Source organism: Schistocerca cancellata, unplaced genomic scaffold (genome assembly GCF_023864275.1).
Source record: "Schistocerca cancellata isolate TAMUIC-IGC-003103 unplaced genomic scaffold, iqSchCanc2.1 HiC_scaffold_718, whole genome shotgun sequence".
Lineage (NCBI taxonomy): Eukaryota > Metazoa > Arthropoda > Insecta > Orthoptera > Acrididae > Schistocerca > Schistocerca cancellata.
This window is the reverse complement of record NW_026046729.1, coordinates 7838160-7845726: the sequence shown is the minus strand read 5'-3', so window position 1 is coordinate 7845726 and position 7567 is coordinate 7838160. Positions and strand designations below refer to the sequence as shown.

General features: G+C 46.0%; 1 protein-coding gene across 2 annotated transcripts in view; it reads left to right on the top strand.

Moving 5' to 3' along the window:
- The first annotated feature begins 5942 nt into the window (after positions 1-5942).
- LOC126141537 (probable cytochrome P450 6a13) overlaps positions 5943-7567 on the top strand; it is a 104165-nt gene continuing 102540 nt past the window's right edge. For both annotated transcript variants that reach the window (XM_049915251.1, XM_049915250.1), the window contains exon 1: positions 5943-6047. The gene's annotated coding sequence lies outside the window, so the exon portion shown is untranslated. The remainder of the gene's footprint in view (positions 6048-7567) is intronic.

Sequence of the window (7567 nt, the reverse complement as noted above, 5' to 3'; positions counted from 1 at the left end):
TAGGTTAATTTAGTCAGGGCCATTCTCTTGTAGGGATTACTGAAAGTTAGATTGCGTTGCGCTAAAAAATATTGTGTGTCAGTTTAAGCACAGTCGTGTATAAATTGTTCTAAGGGGACGTTTCACATTCAGTTGGCCGTTCAATGTAAACACAGCCCACACTATTATGGAGCCACCACAAGCTTTCACAGTGCCCTGCTGGCAACTTGGGTCCATGGCTTTGTGGGGTCTGCGTCACACTCGACTCATCTGATCAGGCTGTGATTTTCCAGTCGTCTAGGGTCCATCCGATATGGTCACGCACGCAGGAGAGGCGCTGGCAGCGACGTCATGCTCTTAGCAAAGGCACTCGCGTCGGTCGTCTGCTGTCATAGCTGATTAACGTCGAATTTCACTGCTGTGCCCTAACGCATACGTTCGTCCTCTAAGGTGCGTTCCATAAGTAATGCGACCAAATTCTTAAAAAATCGTTTATTGAATATATTCGTACAAATAATCAAAAATTCTCAAAATAGCATCCTCTTGCGTCGATACACTCCTGGAGGCTGTGTTTCCATAGCTGGATGGCATCTTGGAATGCCTTTTCCGAAATGTCCTTTAGAGCTGATGTAACATGCGCCTGGATGCATTCAATCATGTTTCCCTTTCATTACTCCTTTTAACCGAGGAAACAAAAAAAAAGTCAGCAGGAGCCAGGTCAGAACTGTAGGGAAGCTGGGGAACCTATGGGGCATGGTCCCGGCGAGAAATTCGTTGACAATGAAGGCGCTGTGACTCGGCGCGTTGTCGTGGTGAACTTTCCACGTGTCCTTGATGTCGCTTCGGCAGCGCGAGACCCTCCTTTTCAGTCTTTTGAGCACTTCCAAGTAGAAAGCTTAGTGTTCACTGTAGTCCCAGTAGGTACGAATTCGTGGTGGAAAATGCCTCTGACGTAAAAGAAGACAATGAGCATGGTTTTGATCCTGGACTTGCTCAAGCGTGCCTTCTTGTGATGGGGCGACGATGGGGTGTGCCACTCTGAAATCTGCCTTTTTGTCTCAGGATCGTACTCAAAAATCCACGACTCATCACCAGTGATAACTGAGTTTACAATATGAGGATCATTTTCACACATTTCCGACATTTCTCAGCACCGAAGCAGTCGCATGTGCTTGTGTTCGTCGTTCAACACTTTTGGGACGAGTTTGGCACACACCTTTCTCATGTTCAAATCTTCGGTCACAGTGCGGTAAATGGTTGTTTTTGACATGTTTAGAGTTTGTGCTATCAATTGAAGGCTCAGCCGTCTGTCAGAGTTCAAACAATCGCGCACACATTTTCGTCGACTCGTGCGGTTGATGGCCGTCCACTGCGAGGTTCGTCGGTGATCTCCTCTCGGCCCTCCATGAACGACTTGTGCCACCGAAAAACTTATGGTTTGGACAAGCAATCAGTCCCAAAGGCACGCTGAAGTATTGGAAACGTCTCGGTGACGGACTTCCCAAGTTTAACGCAAATTTTGATAGTGTTCCATTGCTCTACAGAATGATCCATTGTGCCGTGTTAAATAAACTCAAAACGGGGTTGACAAAAACGCACTTCCCGACTCTCTGGCAACTCGCAGCTGGATGAGACAAAGAGCGTTTTGAAGCTAACACCCTCCCCCCCCCCCCCCCCAAGTAGCCCAGCCGGTTACAGCACTGTGTGGTGTACCGTTGCGTCAGAAAAAAATTGGTCTCATTAGTTATGGAACGCACTCTGTACGTCGCGCATTTATTTCTGGGGTTATTTCACGCAGTGTTGCTTGTCTGTTAGCACTGACAGCTCTACGGAAACACCGCTGTTCTCGGTCGTTAGGTGAAGGCCGTCGGCCACTGAGTAGTCTGAGGTGAGAGGTAATACCTGAATTGTGGTATTCTCGGCACTCTCTCAATAGTTTGACTCTCAGAATATTGAGTCCCCTAACGATTACCGAAATGGAAAGTCCCATGCGCCTAGCTCCAACTACTATTCCACATTCAGAGTGTGTTAGTTTCCGTCGGGCGGCCAACACGACCCCGGAAAACTTTTCACATGATTCACCTGAGTGCAAATAACAGCTCCGCCAATGCACTGCCCTTGTGTATGTGATACTACCGCCATCTGTATATGTGCATACCGGTATCCTATGACGTTCGTCACATCATCAGTGTTATGGGGCTGGACTGGACTGCTGTTCAGGCTTCATTACGGGCTCTAAACGTTTCCAAAAGCCACTGTATTACAAACTGAATCTGTCTTCTGTACTTTGAAAGAGCATATAACAAAATTTTGTAGTGGGAAAAATAAATACACTCCTGGAAATTGAAATAAGAACACCGTGAATTCATTGTCCCAGGAAGGGGAAACTTTATTGACACATTCCTGGGGTCAGATACATCACACGATCACACTGACAGAACCACAGGCACATAGACACAGGCAACAGAGCAGGCACAATGTCGGCACTAGTACAGTGTATATCCACCTTCCGCAGCAATGCAGGCTGCTATTCTCCCACGGAGACGATCGTAGAGATGCTGGATGTAGTCCTGTGGAACGGCTTGCCATGTCATTTCCACCTGGCGCCTCAGTTGGACCAGCGATCGTGCTGGACGTGCAGACCGCGTGAGACGACGCTTCATCCAGTCCCAAACATGCTCAATGGGGGACAGATCCGGAGATCTTGCTGGCCAGGGTAGTTGACTTACACCTTCTAGAGCACGTTGGGTGGCACGGGATACATGCGGACGTGCATTGTCCTGTTGGAACAGCAAGTTCCCTTGCCGGTCTAGGAATGGTAGAACGATGGGTTCGATGACGGTTTGGATGTACCGTGCACTATTCAGTGTCCCCTCGACGATCACCAGTGGTGTACGGCCAGTGTAGGAGGTCGCTCGCCACACCATGATGCCGGGTGTTGGCCCTGTGTGCCTTGGTCGTATGCAGTCCTGATTGTGGCGCTCACCTGCACGGCGCCAAACACGCATACGACCATCATTGGCACCAAGGCAGAAGCGACTCTCATCGCTGAAGACGACACGTCTCCATTCGTCCCTCCATTCACGCCTGTCGCGACACCACTGGAGGCGGGCTGCACGATGTTGGGGCGTGAGCGGAAGACGGCCTAACGGTGTGCGGGACCGTAGCCCAGCTTCATGGAGACGGTTGCGAATGGTCCTCGCCGATACCCCAGGAGTAACAGTGTCCCTAATTTGCTGGGAAGTGGCGGTGCGGTCCCCTACGGCACTGCGTAGGATCCTACGGTCTTGGCGTGCATCCGTGCGTCTCTGCGGTCCGGTCCCAGGTCGAGGGGCACGTGCACCTTCCGCCGACCACTGGCGACAACATCGATGTACTGTGGAGACCTCACGCCCCACGTGTTGAGCAATTCGGCGGTACGTCCACCCGGCCTCCCGCATGCCCACTATACGCCCTCGCTCAAAGTCCGTCAACAGCACATACGGTTCACGTCCACGCTGTCGCGGCATGCTACCAGTGTTAAAGACTGTGATGGAGCTCCGTATGCCATGGCAAACTGGCTGACACTGACGGCGGCGGTGCATAAATGCTGCGCAGCTAGCGCCATTCGACGGCCAACACCGCGGTTCCTGGTGTGTCCGCTGTGCCGTGCGTGTGATCATTGCTTGTACAGCCCTCTCGCAGTGTCCGGAGCAAGTATGGTGGGTCTGACACACCGGTGTCAATGTGTTCTTTTTTTCCATTTCCAGGAATGTATATTGCGGAGAGGATTGTGCCCACAAATATGGGGTCCTTTTTCCTCGAATCGGTGTGGCGCAGTTTTTATGCAGCAGGAAGTTTGAAATTAGCGCACACTCAGCTGCAGAGTGAAATTTCGCTCTAGAAACAATACCCAGGTTTGCGCCTAAAAAGCAGATAACGTCACACGCATTGTGTGCATCCGAGAGTGAAGGTGTGCAGTAATCAAAGCTAACAAAACCGGAATAATGGTTAGGTGTATCTCATGATTGCATTTTGAAATTCATTCCACCATTGAACAGTAGCCTGGATTGTTTGAATAAGTGTAACATTTCCGGCCGCGAACGTTTACATTTCACAGTTAACTCATTTATGTTTGCTCTTTCAATGGTGATCAGAAACTTGTGGTAAATTTCGTTACAGTTCTCATTTTAAAATAAGAAAAATACTTATGGAATATTCCCCCAGTTCTTGGAGAAATATGGACATACTAAAAACGTGAATACACAGTATTAATGCTTCACAATAATATTTATTTAATAGTTCGTTATGAACCGGCTTTCGAATTCTTCAGACAATACAAAATTGTTAAGGCTGTCATGGCCACTTGTTGACAAACTGCCTATTGGCTTCCGTCTCGGGTTCTTTGGCCGACTTTTCGCCAGCACGAGTGGCTGGCATTGTCAAAGCTTCACCCTCCATTGCCGGTGGTGAACTGAGCATGGAGGGTGAAGCTTTGACAATGCCAGCCACTCGTGCTGGTGAAAGTCAGTAAAATCATTAGATGAACGTCGGCCGAAGTACCCGAGACAGAAGCCAATAGGCAGTTTGTCTTCAGATAATACTAAACAGACAGTCCACGCAAATTCAGGAAGAATTCCTAGCTCTAGAAACATCGTTGTACACAGCTGTATGACATTTCATGACTAATCGATACAATCACAAGCACAAGCTAAATGTAATATCTGAAGAACCCTGAACAAATAAATCTTATATTACAGTATATTCAAATATTAAAACTGTATGACTATATTAGCGAAATATGTAGTACAAGTGGGTAATGGCACAGGCTAATATGTCACATGGAACAACTGGTGAATGTGATGAACAGGCAAAAAATAGTGGAAAGGGGGGGGGGGGGGGCGGAGGAGTGAAAAAGTCTAAAGAATGTGGGTGTGGAACAGTTATAACAAGCTTGTTAACTATTGGTGAAAGAAATAATAACTGACTGCTGATATTTTTCTAATGGTGAGTAATGGAACTCTGTTGGTCGTTAAGGACCAGGTCAGGATTCATTGATTGTTGTTTATTAATGGCCAGAACTTCGAGTAATATTAGTTTTCTGCCTTTACTTTTTCTACGGAGAACACCACATTTCACAGCATGTGAATGACATTCTTTCAGAGCATGTTCAGCAAAGGTTGAATCTTTCTTTTTCAGTCTCCAGACCATTTCATAATTATTTCTCTAACCACTGGATAATTGGTTGTTGTAGCCAATCCAGACCCACATTCCATAGACTTCTTTCTGCCCCCCTTCCCTCCCCATTTTTTCGGCCCATTCATGACTTTTATAAGTGTGTACATAGGATTTAGTGGAATGTACTACTACTCACTTGCACAGCTTATTTGGGTTATATACTGATGTATTTTTAATATTTGAATATACTCTAATGTAAGATTTATCTCTCCAGAATCTCGTTAGGTGTTACATTATGCCTGTCTCTTGTGCCGATATAGCAATAAAATGTCACACATTTTTGTACAACAAAGTTTGTGCAGCTATGAACTGTCCCTGAAGTTATGTGGACTATCTGTTTAGTATTAAGTTCTCTGACCATGGCCTAAGAAGCCGAAAGCCGGTTCATAACGAACTATTAAATAAATATTATTGCGCAACGTTTACCTTGTGTATTCAAATTCTGAAGAAAAATACAGTTAACAATGATCATTTTTATCATCTCGTCGAAATGGACCTATATTCCTGGAATATTCAGTGGAATAAAATGGCTCTAGACCCTGAGCCAAAGTGCGTACTCCCAGGAGGTGAGACCTGTCGACCTCTCCTTGGGTCTGTATCTTCGTTTCGTGACTGACTGTGAGTGTGAAGCGTGAACCTGCGGCAGGCAAAGCGCGCGCTGCTGCGACCGTCCGCTCCCCAGAGGCAGGATAACCGGTTTCTCCTTCCTGTGACTAGCCCGACCCTGACCGCGTGCCTTTCAGTGCCACGCCCCCGCGGGAGAGACGCCGGCCGCCCGTTGCAACAGAAGCGCGCCGTCGAATAGCTGCTCCCTGCACAGTGCTCGACTGCTGCGTCACAGGCAGACACTGGTGAGTACCTTCTGGACAAAGTCTCAAGGTCAGCGGCGCGTGAGGCCTGTAATTACACCATCATATTTATTTGTCAAATATTTATGTCAAAGAAATTTGATGGTGTAATAGGGAACTTGGTCAAATCTCGCCTGTCGTCAAATAAATATGATCAAATCTAGGGCCTCGCCGTAGATTTGATCATAAAAGTCGTTCGTCTTCTATTGACTGCAATGTGAAATGTAACCGCTTCGAGCGCTGGCGTCGCTAAAGCTATTTGACGTCTCTGTAGTGTGTTTGTAAACATGGCTTCACAGTTGGTTTTTTCCCTCGACTCTTTTATTTTTTTAAACAAACTTGTTTCGACTAGGGGGGGGGGAGAGGGGGTGTAAAAAGGGGCACAGTGCGTCCTTTTAATTGTGCGTTGATGGGCAGGTGAAATATGCAGCAGGCGAATTCATGTTCACAATCACAGCTACAGCCATCCACCTCTAAATCTAGTAACTTCCAGGCAGTTATTCAGCAAGCCGGAATAGAGGATGTGGTCGCACTCTACAATAAAAAAGTTCTTTGTTAACTTTTCATCCTGCTTTGTCTATTTTTCATCTCTGGATGCCACAAGTTAAAATGTGCCTCATCGCTTTCGTACTTTTTATTTATTTTGTAGTTGTTGGAACACTAATTCCATCAATTAAATTATTCCAAATTAAATGTCTTATTGTCCATATAGTGTTCTAAGCATTTATTTACCTTCAGATATTCCCCCTTCATTGCCCTATAAATCGCTTCACACGTTTCTGGAATTATTTTGGTTAATGTGCAAAGTGATATTCGAGTGCCGTGTTGTAAACTAGAATACCTCTCTCATGTACCAAGTAATCGCAGTGTCACAGTTTCCCTATCTTCTTCACGCACAGCATTTCTCAAGACAGTATTCTGTTATTTAATACAACAAGCCACTGCACTGAGCAAATACTGAAATACATTCTCATCCATTAGAAAGTGATTTATATATTAATACTTGACTTCCTCCACTTGTAGCTCTCGTAACAAATTTTGCTGAATGCTGTTATTATCTCGACGTAATATCTAAGGCTTCATCCAAGAATGCTTCCTTTTTTTTCAGCCGCTTTTCTTCAAAATACACACACAATGTAACTATGGTACTAGCAACTGCACCGCATAGCAACAAGTTGTCGTCCGCTATCCTCAAATTTGAGAAAAATATAACGACAGCGTAATACCCCTTTTTAGAGCCACGCCAAAGAAATTTGACGAATATTTTATCATATTTCTTTGTCAAAGAAATATCGTAATACCGGCCTGACAGGGCAGATACATTCGTGGAGTCATTGCTTTAGCGATTCAAACACAGTATCTTACAAAACACTGATCCAGGTTAACAGGTACTCATCTGAAGTCCCCTTTAGACGAGTGGCTTTGTGGACAAAATCGACCGCTTATTGTAGTTACGCATCATGTGCTACGGCGTAAAGCTACAATTACGAATACGACCGAAGATGGCAAGCCGCTCTGACCCG